Raw genomic sequence first — 18,257 nt, 5'->3', positions numbered from 1 at the left:
GTGTGTGTGTGTGTGTGTGTGTGTGTGTGTGTGTGTGTGTGTGTGTGTGTACAAAACAAAATGTACCTCACACTTCATTCTGCGTCCATTAGCTAACTATTGGGAGGTGGGCAGAATGTTTCATTATGAGATCTCTAGAATTGTGTTTGGTCATTGTATTAATCAGAGTCTTTCAAAGGCATTTCTACAAAACTCTTCTTGTATAAATTGCTCTCCTGATTCTGTTTACTTCACTGTGTAGCAGCTCATACAAATCTTCTTAGATTTCTCTAAAATCATCCCTTTCATCATTCTATACTACATAATAGTATTCCATTCTTGTGCCCAAATTTGTGTGTGCTTCCATTATTGGAAAATAGAAGGTAATCTTTCCAAAAAAAAAAAGGTTCACATTTTGACACTTGCATTGCATAATCTATATTTGTAACAATATCAAATACCTATCAGAAAGCATTGTGATAATAGAGGTACTAATTTCTTGGATAATGTCAGAGGTGTTACTGCAGCCAGTTCATACTGTATTGCAAGAGCTCATTGTTAAATTTCAATGTGAGCGCTTACACCTCAGATAACTTCCTTTGTTAATCACCCAGCATTAAGAAAGTAATGGAGAAAATGCAAATAATGAAGACTAAACTACAAGTGTGCTGTTTATAACTTTATCTATTTAATTCGAGAGCTAATTGTCAAATTTTTACCAGCACACCCCTGGATGAGGTATATCATTTGACTAATGTATGTTTCTTGCCCACATGGAGGTTGAAATATACTGAGAAGGAAAAATACAGAAATTGATATCAACATTTCACAATATTTCATAGTAATGTAGCAGTAATAGTAATGCAATAGTAATGTTATACAGTAAGAACATTAAAGAGCACTTTGTGAGGTCCAAGAGGGAAGGTAATTACTGACCAAAGGGATCAGGGCTTTGTGGAGGAGGTGATATAAAAATTGATAGGAATTTGACAAATGAAGAAGATATTCCAGGCATAGTAAATATATATGATCAACTTTCTTTCAGGGTATAGCATGCCCATTGTATCAACTATGTGGAGAGAAAAAGTGTAAAGTAAGGATTGAAAGGAAGGGTTACATCAGCTTATAGAGGACATTGAATGCCAGGGAGAATAGTTTGAACTTTACTTGAGAACCACTGAAGATTTTTGAGAAAGGGAGTGGAAGCCAGATCTATGTATAAAAAGAGGTTATTCTGGCAAGATGGTGTAATGGGAATGTAAATTTGTAAGATCTTCCCTGCCCCTAGGCTAAAGTGCACCTGGAGCCTGGGGTGGGAGGCTTGTTTTTCAGTAGACACTTCTTGATTGACCAGTGAGTCAATAAGGTTGTTACATTCTCTGAGCCAGGAGAAGGCTATATAAGCCCTGATGTGTAGCTTTGTTTTGGGGCTCACTTTGAGAAGTGTTCTGTGATTTGATATGGATTCTGGGAAGCCGTTGTCCAGAGACCCCTGGCTTTGAAAAACCCAGATGTTGATTTGGTATGGATGTAATGGTTGGACAGTTTGGAAAGCTGTCTACTTGATCTGTTTCTGTCTTGATAATTCTGCCTATATACTTTGAAGTTCAGGGTGCTGACCTTTTTCCCCTGAACGAGGTAAAGGATATATGTTTGACTGATTAAAGTAAGCTTGTTAACCCATTTTGAGTTGCTTTCCTTTATCAAAGCAGATCCAAGAACCTGTATTGGCAGCAAAACCTGAGGATGCTTGGGGTGCTTGCTGCTACAGATGGCAGAGTAGAGGAAATATTCAGCCAAGCTCTCCCAATATTCCCCTCCAAACAACTTTAAAATAAGACTTCAAATTGAATTCTGGAGTGCCACAGCAAACATAAGGTCAGTGTGAGATATCCTTCTAGCCCAGGAATCTGGGAGGTTGGAAGGAGATTGTGATTTGGAGGTGAAGGCTGACCCAGGGCCAGCCATGGATGCAATGCCATTGGTAGGATTATGTAGTTATGTAAGAAAGCAGTAGCATCTCCATAAGCTCTCAAGTCAGACACAGTGAGTACCTGACAAATGACCAGAAAGAGATCATAGGGGACCCCTGTGCTAGCACTGAATGCAGGACTAGACTGTTGGATAATTCCATTATCTATACTGATGTCTTAATCATAGTTGAAGGGCAGAGAGAAGCACTTTCAGATCAGGGAGGGAGCAGGTACCCTATTGTACAAGGTGCCCATTTGTAAAGGGATTAGCTTGTGTATTCTTACTTATGTAGCCTTATATGATACAACCTTATTTTAGATGCAAAACAACATTACTGACTCATACTTTAGCTGTGGTCAACTGTGATCACCAACCTCCCTATCCTGGGTAAATGCTTTTTACCATCCTTACACAAAGACAGCTTTATCCCATCATGTATTTGTGGTTTGTTTTTCCTTTCCATATGAATTACCATGAACTTTTCCCCTCCAAGTTTCATCCTGTTTATATTTTCACCCCTCTCTAACTTTTATAGTTCAACCACAACACTATACAAGTGGAAAACCATTCATATGTAGGGCAGATACAGATCCCCTGGCCTGCCCTCCATTATGCAATTAAGAGGCCTAATATCCTAGTGTGTAATTTAATAATATTCACAGGGATTTATTAAAAGTACACAGGAATGGGGCGGCCAGGTAGCACAGCAAGTAAGAGCACCAGCTCCAGTGTCGGGATGACCTGGGGATCGAATCCAGGCTCAGACACTTAGCACCCACCCAGCAACACCTGGCCATGTATCCTTGAGCAAGTTACTTAACTGCAATTACTTAGGGGTGGCCAGGTGGCTCAGCGAGTAAGAGCACCGGTTCCAGTGTCGGGATGACCTGGGGATCAAATCCGGGCTCAGATACTTAGCACCACACCCTGAAATAACTGGCCGTGTAACCTTGAGCAAGTTACTTAATCCCAGTTGCTTTAAAAAAAAAGTACACAGGAATGATATGCATTGTACCTATGGATACAATGACGAATATTTTAAGACTGTGTCATTCTTAATGTACAAAAATGAAAAAAAGTCAATGACCTGTGGTAGACAACTGAGCTAATTGATGAGGTATTAATTGAGCAGACCTTTCTACATCTGAAGACTTGAGTTGTCCACAACCCCTGAAGGAATCATTGCCTCATTGTGTGTGGAGATGAGTTGGGATCCTAAAACTATTTCAGCAGAAGGTTGAAACCTATCCATTTTTAGAAAAACTTAACATCATTTATGAATCTGATCACTTCCTTGCTAAGTTAAGAGGGATTCATAGAGAAGCTGTACTCTATATTGGTGGAGAAATTGATAAAACAAAAGATCTTGAAATAAGCTGTAATATTGAATGGCTTTTAGTCAAGGTATAACTGTGTAAAATATTTATAGTATAAGTACAGTTGTCTCCAAAGTGGGATCTGGGGCATGATGGCGAAGGGGCTGTGATTTTTTTCCATGTAGCTTGGTATGTGATCAACCATTTGGACAGTGGGAATGTGTGTTGCATTCTCTCCTTTCTGTCATAGTAAATTATAAGTTTTGTCTCCAATACAACTATATCTATTTCCTTTGTCCTTCATAACATCTGATCCCTTCTAAGCCAGAGGTCATCTCTTAAAGGCAGTTATGGCCTATCCTTGACAGTAGTAGCTACACAGGTACTACTGGAAAAATCAAACCTCTCTGTCCCCCATACTTTTTCTCCTCCCAAAGCCTCAGTACACCCATGTGGAAAGGAGATTCTAATGATAAGGATGTCAAAATCCAAAAGGAGTCCAATGATATAGAAATGGAAAGAATAGGAAAGAAATGTCATATATGGACCAAGTGACCTGAAGGGCAATAGAAAAAGAAAGTCTGGCTAATTATTATAGATGATGAAGGATTTAGAAATTTTGTCAGGAGGAGCAATTGGAGGTATTGGTGATGTTCAGTCTGGTGAAGACAAAGAAGAGACATTATAACTATCTTCATATTGAAAACAGAAAAGACTCAAATTCTATTTATTGTTATCCTGTTGTTCCATTTGATTCCTAAGAGAAAAACAAAAAGCACTAGGTGGGAGTACAAAGGAAGATTTCAGTACTATGTAAGAAGACTCTTCTGACAAGAGTCACTCCAACAACAGAACAGATGGCTTTTTTAGGAATTGTGCTCACCATCGCTGAAATATTCAAGAAGAAACTGAATGACTTTTTATCAAGGCAATTGTAGGCAAGAATCTTGCTTTTGGTGGAAAGTTGTACTATATACCATCTAAGACACATATAGATCTTCTTCAATATCTTTACACAGACCAACACTACGATAGTTATAGAAGCACCTGAAATATAGCTGCTGGTACAAGAGAAAACCAAGGTTCAAATTTCACTTCTACATTTTCTGCCTTGATTAAGCCATTTGCCTTTCTTGATTCTTTATTTCTTTATTTATAAATAAGGAAGTTGGACAAGATGGACATTAAGTGCCTTCTAGTTTTAGCCAAATGATTCTCTATTATCAATTTTAATTGGGTATTACATACTTGACTAAATCAATTGAATTGTTGGAGTCCTAGTTAATTGTTATCTGTCTCTTAACAAGATGCCTGGGCCTTCCTGATACTAGAGTTGTACAACTCTCTTAGCATTGCACCTTTCTGATTTCTTTTAAACCTGACACTTTCCTAACTGTTCCAATAAGCAACTTCACCCCCTTTCATTCTTAAAGATAACCATCAGTGTCCAACCTGGGCTGTCAGGTACACTAACGGGCCATGATGCACAGAATAGAGTTTTAGCAGTTTTTCAATAAATCTAATTCCTGGTGATATAATTAATTATCCATTATTCTTGACCTGCAGGAAACATGTGTTTTTAATAAAACTTAAGCATAGCCAAACAACAACAACCACTGAAAAAACTAAAACTTAAAATGTGTGTCACATAATGGAAATTCAGAGCTGGAAGAGACCTGAGAGATCAACTCATTCAACCCATATGTGAAGCAGGAGTTTTCACAATATCATCCCCTCAAAATAATTCGGTATCTTCTCAAAGCCTCAGGATACTGGGAATCCATTCTACTTCTGAAGAGCTTTGATTGTCAAAATATTTTCTTTTATGAAAGGTAGAGGTTTGCAAGTTTCTACCCACTTAGCTCTGCCCTTTAGAGACAAACAAAATCTAATCCCTCTTCACAAGGTAGCCCTTCAAATACATTTCCCATATCTCATCTCCAGGCTAAATATTTCACATTTCATTCAACTGATACCTCTTGTTGCACATTTTAGTACCCTAATCATCTTGATTATTTTCTTTTAGACAATCTCCATCTATCACCCCTTCTCCTTCCACAGCTAAAAGAGTTACAACAAAAATTGTCCTAATGGCTCAAATCCTCTTGGAGGAATGAATGAATGTATGGGACAAAATCAAATTATGAAAGGAAATACATAATCAGATAGTGATCAGTGATCAAAAGCTTAGTCTTCTAGGTGAAATAGGAATGAAATGTGACTGGTGATGCAAGCTGGCTTTGAAATTAGGAAGCCCTGGCTCACACCATTCCCCCAGTTGACCCTCAGAGGGGAAATGGTGTTCAAAGCAGTTCACAGTCAGAATGGGAAAAGCAGGTTGTACAGTCATGAAAGGTGAAACAGCAGCTTCTTTTTGCAATATCCATTCACGTGTGTTTGAAAAGGAATAAATGTGCTTTTGTCAAAGTAAGAAGCCTTTGCAAGCTTAAATATTAAACTCTTGTAGAAAAATGTCTATGTTTTGCCTTTTATTTTCTTAAAATATATAATTAAGATTATCTGTCTTTAACAGAGTGAAACTAAAACCAAAAGGATCTATTAATCTGGCTACCTGGGAATAATCTTAATATTACCCAAGCCTTCCTTGTTTCCTTCTGTGTAACTTTCCTTTAAGAAGAGGTCAAAGAAAATTAAGCCAACTACTGTATATTTTATAGGCCATGTTGGGATAGCTAGTTATGTGCCTACTGGTAGGGTTGCTTACTCCTGGCCCAGGTTGCTGCTACACTGATGAAGTTTGTCTTTGGAACTTAACCTCCTCCTTCTCCTTTTCAAATGGCATCTATTTGGCTTCTCCCTCAAAGTATACCATAATATCATCTACAAAGAGTGATAATTTTGTTTCCTCACACCCTATCTGTATCCCTCCAATTTCTTTTTCTTTTCTTATTGCTTTTTCTTGTCTTAGAGTTAGTACTGGAAACCACTACCTCTCTAGGTAATTCATTCCCCATTTTATCTTTGAATAACTTCGATTGTGAAAAAAGTTTTCTTTTATTGAAAGTAGAAATCTGCAGCTTCTACCCACTGATACTAGCTCTACCCTCCCCAGGGCAACAACACAAGCCTAATCCCTTCACATATAACAGCCCTTCAAATATGTCTTCCTATATCTCATCATCAGGCTAAATATTTTCCATTTCTTTTGATTTATGCCTCCTATTTTATATATATATATATATTTAGTTCTGTAATGATCTTCATCATTTTAAATTTTTTTATATATTTTCTTTTTTTATTTCTTTACTTTTAGTTTAAAACATTCAGTTCCACAAGTTTTTGAGTTCTAAATTTTCTCCATCTCCCTATCCTCTCACTGTTCCCCCCACCCCATGGTGGCATGCAATGTAATATAGTTTCTACACATACCTTCACATTATTCATTACTAAAGTTGTATAGAAGAATTCTTTTTTGCATTTTTAAATGATTTATCAACTTCTGATTTACATTATTCGTTTCCGCCAGATTTTGAGTTACAAATTTTCTCCCCTTTTTTCCCCTACCCACTGCCCCAAAATAGCAGTCACACAGGATATACCCTTCTCCAATCTGCCCTCTCCCATATTTTCTCCCATACCCCTTTTCACTTTTCCAGTGGATCTCTATGCCTCAGTGCCTGTATGTCTTATTTCCCAATTACATGTAAGATGGTGTTAATAATAGTATATATATGTGTATATATACATACAAACATATATGTATAAATACACACACAGACACATAAATATATATTTGAATATTTGAGTTAAAAACTTTCAATTCTAGATTCATTCCCTTCCTTCCTTGTCACCCATGCTTACTGGGAAGATAGGCAGTTCAGTATAGGTTATACATCTGTGGCTAATGCAAAACAATAACATGGTAGATATATTGTAAAAGACTAACTATATTTCCCTTCCTCCTATACTACCTCTCACTTGTTCTATTCTCTACTTTGATCCCGCCTATTTTCAAAAGTAGGTGCTTCCAACTTCCCTCCCCCCCAGCCTGCCCCCCTTCTATCATGCCCCCTCTCATCCCCTTTCCCTCCCTATTTTCCTGGAGGGTGAGATACCATATTTAATGTGTATTTCATTCCCTCCTCAAGCAAAATAGCAAAATTCAAAGGGAATAAGCTTAACCCATTTCCTTTTGCCTTCCTATTCTTCCCCTCCATTGTAACCATTTTCCCTTGCCTCTTCTGTATGAGATAGTTTACCCCAATCTGTCTCTCCCCATCTCCTCTCATTATATTCCTCTCACCTCTTAATTTCACCTTTTAAGTATCATCCCTTCTTGTTAAATTGGTCCTGTGCCCTCTATCTATGTAAACCTGTAAACATATATACACATAGTCACATATGTATTCATATGCCAATATACCCTCATATATAGACAAATATATATATATATACATATATATATATATAATCCCTTCAACTACTGAGAAAGGTTTCATAATTTACAATTATTGTTTTTCCATGTAGGAATGTTAATACTTCAACTTTGATAAGTTCCTTATGATTCCTTTTCCCTGTTTACCTTCTCATGCTTCTCTTGCTTCTTGTGTCTGAATGTCAAATTTTCTATTCAACTCTGGTTTTTTCAGCAAGAATGCTTGAAAGTCCTCTATTCCACTGAATAGCCATATTTCCCCCTGAAACATGATACTCAGTTTTGCTGGGTAGGTGACACTTGGTTTTAATCCCAGCTCCTTTGACCTCTAGAATATCATATTCCCAGCCCTTCGAACCCTCAATGTAGAAGCTGCCAGATCCTGGGTTATCCTGATTGTGTTTCCACAATATTCAAATTGTTTCTACCTGGCTGCTTGTAATATTTTCTCCTTTATCTGGGAATTCCGGAACCTGGTTATAATATTCCTAGGAGTTTTCTTTTTGGGATTTTTTTTCAGGAGGTGATTGGTGGATTCTTTCAACCTCTATTTTGCCCTCTGGTACTAAAACATCAGGGCAGTTTTCTTTGAGAACTTCCTGGAGGATGATTTCTAGGTTCTTACTTTGATCATGGCTTTCAGGGAGTCCAATAATTTTTAAATGACCTCTCCTGGATCTATTTTCCAGGTCAGTGGTTTTTCCCATGAGATATTTCACAAAGCCTTCTTTCATTTGTTTGGATCTGTTTAACAGCATCTTGATTTCTCATAAAGTCATTAGCATCCATTTGCTCCAATCTAATTCTGAAGCAATGATTCTCCTCAGTGAGTTTTTGAGATTCTTTTTCCCTCTGGCAAATTCACCTTTTTAAGGCATTCATCCCCTCATTGCCTTTTTGGGTCTCCTTTGCCATTTGAGTCAGTCTATTTTTTAAGGTATTATTTTCCTCAGTCAGGCTATTGACTCTCATTTCATAATTTTCTTGCGTTGTTCTCATTTCTCTTCCCAATTTTTCCTCCACTTCTCTTATTTGGTTTTCAAAATCCTTCTTAAGGTCCTCTATGGCCTGTAACCAGCTTGTATTTTCCTTTAAAGCTTTTGGTGCAGGAGTTCTGACTCCACTGTTTTCCTCCTGTTCCTTGCTTTGCTACTTTTTGTCCCCAAATGTATTGTTGGAATCTTCTGTCTGCTTTGTTTCTTTTGCCTGCTCATTTTGCCACCCAATTACTTGACTTTTGGGCTTTTTGCCACAGTAGGACTCTGCCACCAGATAGGGGAGCTTTCATCCCAAACGCTGGGGTTTTCTCAGCTGCCGAAGGTATTAGATGGGTGCCCTCTCTGAGGTCTCCACCCACTCTGGCAAGCTGGACACACCCCAGAACCTCCACCCTAGACTGCAATTCAGATACAAGCAGGTTAAAGCAATAGTGATCACCCCTCAGACTGGTGCTTGGTCCCCCTATGCTCTGCAGGCCAAGAGCTAAAGCTGCTACGTGGTGCTAGCTGGCTGTGCCGGGAGTCTCAGAGGCTTTTTGCCCTGGGCGGAAAAGCCACGCACTCCCACTTACTGGTCCCAAAGTCCAGACTGCACTGACCTCTCACTTTGTCGTTCTCATCTATGTGTTGATAAATCTGGAAACGGCCACAGCTGCTGCTGGTCTGGAGTCCCTCTGGCCGGCGACTGCTCAGGCCCGCCCTGGGGCTAAAGCCTTGGTGTGGGACTGGGCTTGGCTCCCAGAGCACTGTGCTGGGTTCCTGCCAGCCTGCCAGGCTATCCTCATTGGTAGGTTAGTTTCTCTGTGTCATTTTGTGGGTTCTGCAGCTCCAAAGTTTGTTTAGAGTCCCCTTTTTACATGGATTGGGGAGGGTGGAAGCCGGAGCTGCAGGAAGGTCGTGCTTCTACTCCGCCATCTTGGCTCCACCTCTGTAAAGAAGAATTCTAACCAACGGAATGAATAACAAGGAAGAAGAAACAAAAGGAAAAGAGAGAGAGCAAGTAGTTTGCTTCAATCTGCATTCAGACTTTGTAATTCTCTGGATGTGGATAGCCTTTTCCATCAAGAGTCCTTTGCAGTTGTCTTATAACCTTGCATTGCTGAGGGGAGTCCAGTCTATCAAAGTCATTAATTACAGATACAATGTGTTTGTAATAGTGTACATTATTTTCTCCTGGTTCTGCTCCCCTCACTCAGCATCAATTTATAAAGGACTCTCCAGGCTATTTTGAAGTCTGTCTGCTCTTCATTTCTTATAGCACAATAGTATTCCATTATATTCATATACCACAACTTGGTTACCCATTCCCCCAATTGATGGGCATCCCCTTGATTTCCACATTATCATTTTCTTTTGGACAATCTCATTTTAATGATCTATAAGCTCAGAATGAATCAAAGTGTGACATAGAAATGAATTAAAAGTGTGGCATATTCTTTTGATCTGGACCAATGACTCCACTGGCGTGGTGAAGCCTCTGGTGAGGAAATTCCCTCTACCAATGAAGACCTGAAACTGTTTGGCAACACACTCTTATGAGAGTTGACTGGGCACCCAGAGAGGTTAGTTGACTTCTTCAGCATCACAAGAAGTCAAGGTATATGCCAAGGCTAACACAACCAGCATGTGTCAGAGACAACCATTGTACCACACTACCTATCCTCATGTACAAAGCAAGAGAATTTATAGTCTTAATATACTCTACTCAGACTGCATCTTGGATTATTGTGTTCATTTCTGGACTCCAAATTTTAGGGAAAAAAATGATAGGCTGAAAAGATATGTACAGTGAAGGGTTGTGAGGCCTTTGAGATAGGATTAAAGGAACTAGAAATGTTTATCCTGGAGGATACTTAATGGTAAGGGATGGCCTGATAGCTGTCTTTGAGTATTTACAAGGCTGTCACCTAGAAGAAAGATGTATTCTGTTTGGTCCCAGAGGACAGTTTAAGAGGATGGAAATTTTAGAGAGGCAGTTTTAGGCTTGATTTAAGTGAGGGAGAGAGGGAAGTTCCAAACAATTATAAACAATAGGAGCAATCTAAAACTGGAAGGGTACAGTAAGTCTCATCTTCTCTAAAGGTCATTGAGCAGAGAACAAATGGAAACTTATCAGGGATATTATAGATTTTTAGTTGGGGATATAAAGATAAGATATTCTCTCTCCCAACTCAGAAGGGTGGCTAGGTGGCACAGTGAACAGAGTACTGGCCTTGGAGTCAGGAGGACCTGAGTTCAAATCTGACCTCAGACACTTAACACAAAAACTAGCTGTGTGACCTTGGGCAAGTCACTTAACCCCAATTGCCCTCCAAAAAAGTAAAAACAAAACAAATCAAACAAAAACCCAACTCAGAGAAGAGATTCTCTCATCTTGGAGTTCTTGGACTTTTATTCTGTAGGGATTTCTAGAATTGGCCCCTTTCTTCTCATGATGGGTTAGTAGCAATATTCCATGAAGGCTAGCTCACCTCTTTATAATATCTGACCCAATACCAATTTACCTAGAGGGAACAAAAATAGCCATTCCAATGACTATCTGGAGATTATATCTTTGGCAATTCTAAGTCATAAGCATCTCATTTCTCAAACACCCTTTCCATGAGACTGCCTTCAATGCCCACAATGAATTGATCCTGATTATTTCAACTCTTCAGTCAATTCTATGCATAATCATTCTTCAGGTCCTTCTCTCACTATCTTTATGACCCTTCCCCCCACCCCCATCCATCTTGGTTATTGGAGTCGATCTGACTGAGAGGCAGTATGGCATAGTGGATGGAGAGCTGATCTTGAAGTCATAGGACCTGGGTTCAAGTTCCACCTTTGCTGCATACTAGATGTGTGACTTGAGGCCAGGGAGGGAGGAACCTGAAGCCTTGAAACCACGTGTGCACCTCTAGGTCCTCAAGTGCAGTCCTTTGACTGAATCCAAATTACACAGAACAAATCCCCTTAATAGAAGGATATACCACCCTTGCTTTAGATAATCACAACTTCCTAGTGATCTAGGCTAGGGGTGTGAAACCCAGTGCAGGACAAATTTGTTATAGCAGAAACCAGATGAAAATGTATGTGATAAAATAAATATAAGTATAATAAAATAGATATTATTAATGTGATTTTCTAATTCAAAATGTAAGTTGTTATGTATGTTCCTCATTTCTATTTGATTTTGGCACCATTGCTCTAGACAACTCTTTAAAGCTTGAATTGTTAGAGGGATTTCCTTACCTGGCCATTCTGTATATGATGAAATGGTGAGTACAATCCCTATACAGATCTCTTGCCTACAAGTTTTTACTCTACACACCTAATCATTAGGTGAGTCTTAAAAAGTAAAATATATGACTGAGAATACTTCATGTTATGGGACCTAGACAAGTAAAGCAATGTCTTGAGGCTCTGCTACTAAAAATCCTCTTCCTTGCTGCCAAATAGTAGCTCATTAACTCACCCAGGCCAGGACTTTTTTCAGAGGGGACTTTGTTCAACTAGGCTTGCGGTGGGCTGGGAGGGAGGAAGAGAGGGTGTGACCAGTGCCGAACTAGTGGAATTAAAGTGTAAAGTATGTACCCTGCTGAGAATGTCATTCCGCTACTAACACATTTTCATTTTAGCATTGGGTGTAGCCACAGTCTTAGTTTATTAAAAGACACATTTTACAGCGAGCATTTCTTTTCCCTTGACACGGCATCATTATATGTTTGGAAGACTATGGGGTCTAAACTGAAAAATTAGAGAATGGCTATCATTGTGGCCTACACAGCCCATGGATTAAGATATGTCTGTTTTACTCATTACCATGTAGGTGACTGCCAATATTTAATAGGTCATGTCTGCTAGCCCCAGATGTCTCATTCTTCCCAAAGGACAAATCAGGACAAGAAGACAGTCATTGCTACTACAATATGAGAGTCTGCTAACAGAAACATAATAAATACAGTAGCATATTTATGCTAAAAGCTGCATTTCTTGAGTTATAGTGAAAGGAACTGAACCTGAGATTTCCTTATTATAAGAGAAGTCTCTGCTGAGGAAGTTCCCCCTGCCAATGAAGTTTAGCACCTTCTCTGCAGTTTCTCAAGAGGTGGCTAAGGGGAACGATATATAGCATTTTTTTTTCTTTGTTGAAATATTTCCAAGGCTATGGAAAAATCAACTATTGCCATTGCAATTTTCTTGCCCCTTACAAGAAGTCTTCCCTGACACCTCTTCATTACCATACCTTCCCTCTGTTAATTATATTCTACATATCCTGTACATAGCTTGCTTTGTATATATTTGTTTGCATGTTCTCTCTCCCATTAGACTGTAAAATACTTGAGGATAGGGACTGTCTTTTGCCTGTTTTTGTATCCCCAGTGTCTGGTGCTTAGTAGGTACTTAATAAAATTTATTGAAGTAAATTGTATTGTGCACAATCTCCCCAAGTAAAACATAAAAATTCTGAGGGAAAAAATCAAGAGTTTTCCACCTTTATGAACTGTATGTAACTGTATTAAAGACACTCATGTTGGATCAATAAATATCAAGCATAAGCAATGGTCTCACCAACACTTCTCTCTTTATTATTATGGCTGTTTAGCTTTGAAAAAATTTTATATGAATGTTTTTCTTTTCTAAAGAAATAATTTACCTAGAGAGGCCACCTAAAACCAGAAGGGAAAAAAAGTTTCAAGTAAATTGCCTAGAGTCATAAAAAGTTGTAAGTGGCAGAGTCAGAAAAAGGAACCCAAATCCTTTGCCTTCAAATTCAGCCCAATTTCTACTATGCCACAACACCTGTGTGAGGGGGTATTACTATTTGGAGCCAAAGAGATTACACTGGGTTATCATGAGAAACACATTGAAGTAGGGGGACATGGCTGCTGGAGAGTTTTGAATAATAGGCTTAGCCTATAGCCTAGCAAAATTGGAACACAAAATTCCTGCTAGATTCTGTTCTCTTCATTTGCTTAATAAGATTCATCTCATTTCCTCAGCAGTAGTGGGGAGGGGTGATCAAATGAGCCCTTTAATCAAACTGTTGAACTATTGGGATGGTAAGGGGATCCATGTGATCACAGGATAGGAGTTACTGAACCCTAGCCATCTGGGAAGTACTGTAGGGAAGGAGGTCCAGAAAATATTATGTTCCTGAAGAATTAAGGGAAGAGACAGCTTCCTAGTGAAAGAATTGGAGATTGTGGGTAGTGCCACTCTCTTAGAGAGAAAAAGATTTTATACTTGAACCTGGGGCTGGAAGGAAATGAGCTGTGATATTGTTGGGGGAGGGGAAGACCCAGACTTTGCTGTCCACTATTATTTTCAGTAATTCAGATTGTGCATATTTTACTAGAAGGAGATTACCACACTAACAAATCACAGTTCATTTTATTTCAGGATAAATTCATCCAAGTCTTCAGAATGGTATCATATGTTTGGAAGCCTCTCTGCATGTTCAAAGTAAAAATGCAACTTTCAGAATATCTTGGATTTACCTCTCTGGCAACCCTAAATTGCTGTTTTTGTTGTTTTTCCTTTCTGAGTAATTTAGGTTATAGTAGACTGAAGCCATTTATCAGTCCTTCAGAAGACAGTCAGGGAGCTGTTAGGGAGAAGGGAGAAAGAAGAAACATCTAGGGAAGGAGAATTGTATATCTTCTTATAGGCTATTGTTAGCTACCTCTATGTTTTCATTTTCTGTGGGGTGAAGTAAAGATTGTCATGTCCCCAGTGTACATTGTTACTGGAGTGCTTGAATCAGATTTAGGGGTTCCTTTTATCCATATTGGTGGAATCATGGATTTCAGCTATATTCAGGACATATCTTGATATTTCTTAGAGAAAATTCTAAGTGGGAGAAAAATGAGCAACAAAGATATGCATTTGGGGGATGACCTTCCAAGATTGCTTGGGTTGTGGACCATGGGTTGCATTAGGAATTCTGATAGTAATTTTGGTCAGGGAGGAGGGTGACTCAGAATACATGATAGTCCACCATGGGGAAGTTGTACAGAAGGAGGTGGAGCTATCTCCCCTAGAAAGTCTACCTGATGCCAAACAAAGGAGCAGGGGCAATTGTGCTCTTGGGAACAGTCTAGTAGAAATCTCCAATGTAAAAAGACAACAGGACAGCTACCAGGAATCACTACCCTTCCAGGTGTTGGTGCTCCAGGAGCTCCAACCTAGTTACAGCTCTGCTAGATTTTCATTAACTCAGGCTGATGCATGTAGGCAATGAAGCTGCAGAAGAACCCAAGAACTAAGTCCCCTTCCCAGGAGATCTCCAGGAAATAAGGTAGTTGGCTTGCAACATTCTTGAATTAGGGTTCCCTAAAATGTATTCCAAAGCAAATGTTAATTTTTGCATCCCTGGATATATTGTTACCTCCATTATTTTAATGGACTAAATCTATTAGTGAAAATAATCTTTTTATAAATTTTTCAGGTCCTGAAACCCTAAATATAATAAGTCAAATACACTTGAATGTCTATCTGTATAGAATGTGTGCCGTAAACACACAGAAGATCACTATAAGTAGAACTACAATAAGACTTTTTAAAGCCATTGTTTAATGATCTGACAAACGGTTCTGAAATTTTGAGAGAAAGAGAGAGAGAGAGAGAGAGAGAGAGAGAGAGAAACATTCAAATACCCAAATACCCAAGTGGAGCTGTGATTTCATTAACATGGACATTCCCTCCAGCATACAAATCACAGCCATCCATGCTTGCTGATTCTGTCTTCTATAACTTTTGTCCCTGTGCTCCCATAATTTAATATATCTACTTATTGGTCAATGGACAAATATCTCACATTTAGAGTAGCAATAGTTGAAAAGAAGTTTGTTAATGGTCTCAAACTTGTTCCCTCACTACCCTTTTCTATTGTTCTGTCCCCACTACTGCAGAACTGGAAGGGGGTTAGGAATTACTGAGGACTATTTTTCATTTTTCTTTGCTTCATGTGTTACCATAGCTTCATCAAAAAGAGGTAACAAGTTTCTTGTTTATTAATAACAATAACTGACATATGTGTAGCGCTTTAAGTTTTGCAGAGACCTTAATATACATGACATCATTTGATTTGAACCTCACTGCAAAATTAATATTGTCATTTCAAAGATGAGCAAATTGAGGAACAGAAAAGATGAATAACTTACCCAGCATTACATAACTAGTAAGTGTCTGAGGCAGGAGGCTCTTCCTGACTACAAATTTAGTATTCTGTCCACTATATCATCTCCCTTCCTTTGCGTAGCTATATGTATCCCCAAACAGCAGACACGTTTTGTTTCCAGTACCATATTAAAAGCTTTTCCAGCAAAGTAGGATTTGTCAGAGCTTTTGCTCCACTGTCTGAGCCTGGTGTTTGGTGTTAAACTTTGTGTAGGAGAGGAGAAATTGTGTATCATATTTTTATGGAATGTCTTGACTGTGTGAGGGAAGACAGAGGTGTCTCAATCATTGAAGTCCCCTAAATCTTGGCAGTCCCTTTGCAGAAAGAAGATGCAACTTGATCAAAATAGAGGAAGAAGTAGGTGTTAATGATCAGGACTCTGCTTCCTGTGTCTAAGAAGGAAAGCAGAGGGCATCCCTGACTGTTGTGATGCTTTTCATGGCACAAATGTTACTATAGAACCACTAAATTGGGTTCAACCTTTTCCAGGCTTCCCACTATCAGATCTTTGTAGGGAGAGAGAGAAGATAACTTTTCATGGCTGGTTTGTAGACTATAGCTGTGAGTCTATAGCAATATGCTTGGTTTGCTTTGCATTAAGTATTTTGGGTGAGGGAATTTCTCTCCACAAAACTAATATCAATAATACTTCCCGATAAGTCAACCTTTTCGATATTTCATGCTTCTTCAGGAGAAGAGCTACAGTGAAGTAGAAAAAAACTATACTTAGATTCAGAAGGACTATAGCTCAGCTCTAACACTTAGTAGTATTATCTTGGTAATGACAATTAATCAATCTACATGCATTTAGTAAGCATTTACAATGTGCTAGGCCAAATGCTAGACTCCAGAGTTACAATTACAAAGAATGAAACAATCATACATTGAAGGAAAGCATTTTTTTTTATTTTTCTTTGTTTTTTTTAAATTTATTTTTAGTTTTTAACATTCATTTCCCAAAGATGTTGAGTTACAGATTTTCTTCCCATCTCTCCCCTACTCCCCACCCCAAGATGGAAAGCATACTGAATACCCTTCCCCCAAACTGCCCTCTCTTATATCCTCCCTAAACTTCCCTTACTTTCTTGTATGGCAAGACGTATTTCTATACTGTATATTGCCTGTATATCTTATTTCCTGGTTGCATGTAAAAAGCATTTTTTTAACAATTGTTTTTAAAACTTTGAGTTTCAGATTCTGTCCCTTCTGCAATTCAATATTGTATTGTACACTATACAATATTGTATAGTAATGCAAAACGTGTCCATAGTAGTCATATTGTGAAAGACTAGCTATATTTCCCTCCATCCTATCCCACCCCCCATTTATTCTATTTTCTCTTTTGACCCTTTCTAAGGACACTTTTCAAAAGCATTTGCTTCTAACTACCCTCTTCCCCAATTTGCCCTCCCTTCTATCATCCCCCCTCTTATCCCTTCTAAGATACCCAATTGAGTGTGTATGTTATTCCCTCCTTAAACCAAATCCAATGTGAGTAAAGTTGACTGAAAGAAAGTATTTTATAAAGGCTAAAATAATAAGCTTTTTTGGCAAGCTATGAAATGGATATCTACAAAGTTTATATCCTTTCCTTGTAGAACATGGAGAAGTTCTCCCATATTATATTTATAAGATAGTTAAAGCAAGATGGATGCATAAATAGATGTACAACAAATAGGATATAGTGGTCAACAGCACACATGTAGCATAGTGGGAAAAACAACCACAAATCCAGAATGAAGTTGGAGTCAGAGAAGAATTGGACTTGAATTCTTATTATGGCTCCCACTAGCAATGTGCTCTTGGGCAGATTATTGAATCCTCTTGTCCTTATTTTCTTTATTTGTAAAATTAGGAAGTTAGACAAGATAAAAAAAGCAACCAAGCAAACCATAGAATTGAAGGGTTATAAAGGATCCTAGAAATGGAAGGAACCTTAAAGTTCAATTACTACAACCCCTTCATTTTTTCAGGAAAATGGGAGAAGGAATGTGACTTTTCTAAAGTCACACACATGCTAAAACTTATCTAGTCCAACTTTGCCTTGAAAAAGGATAACTTCTACAACATCCCTGACAAGTGACCATCCAACTCCCACTTTAAGACTTCCAGTGATGGGGAACGTACTCCCTCCCTCCATCATTATACCAGCAACCCTCTTATTCCCATACCAAAAATTTCACAAAAGCAGAATATATCTCTAAAATAATGTAGTAGTAGAAGAGAAGGGCTGAGATTTTATTGACATATAAATTGAAATTGTATTGGTAGGCGTGGAATTGGGGGGTTGGAAAAGAATAGAGATTCCAATATCATGAGGGCCAAGAGAGGAAATATTCAAGTAGAATAGTGACCACCAATAGAAAGTGCTACAGAGAAGTCCCCGCAAAAAAAGATGACTGAGAAAAAGTCATTGAATTTGTCGGTTA

This window comes from Petaurus breviceps, unplaced genomic scaffold (assembly GCF_028583685.1).
Source record: "Petaurus breviceps papuanus isolate PSGF00001 unplaced genomic scaffold, PetGlider_PUasm1.0 76, whole genome shotgun sequence".
NCBI lineage: Eukaryota > Metazoa > Chordata > Mammalia > Diprotodontia > Petauridae > Petaurus > Petaurus breviceps.
Note: the sequence above shows the minus strand (reverse complement) of the source record.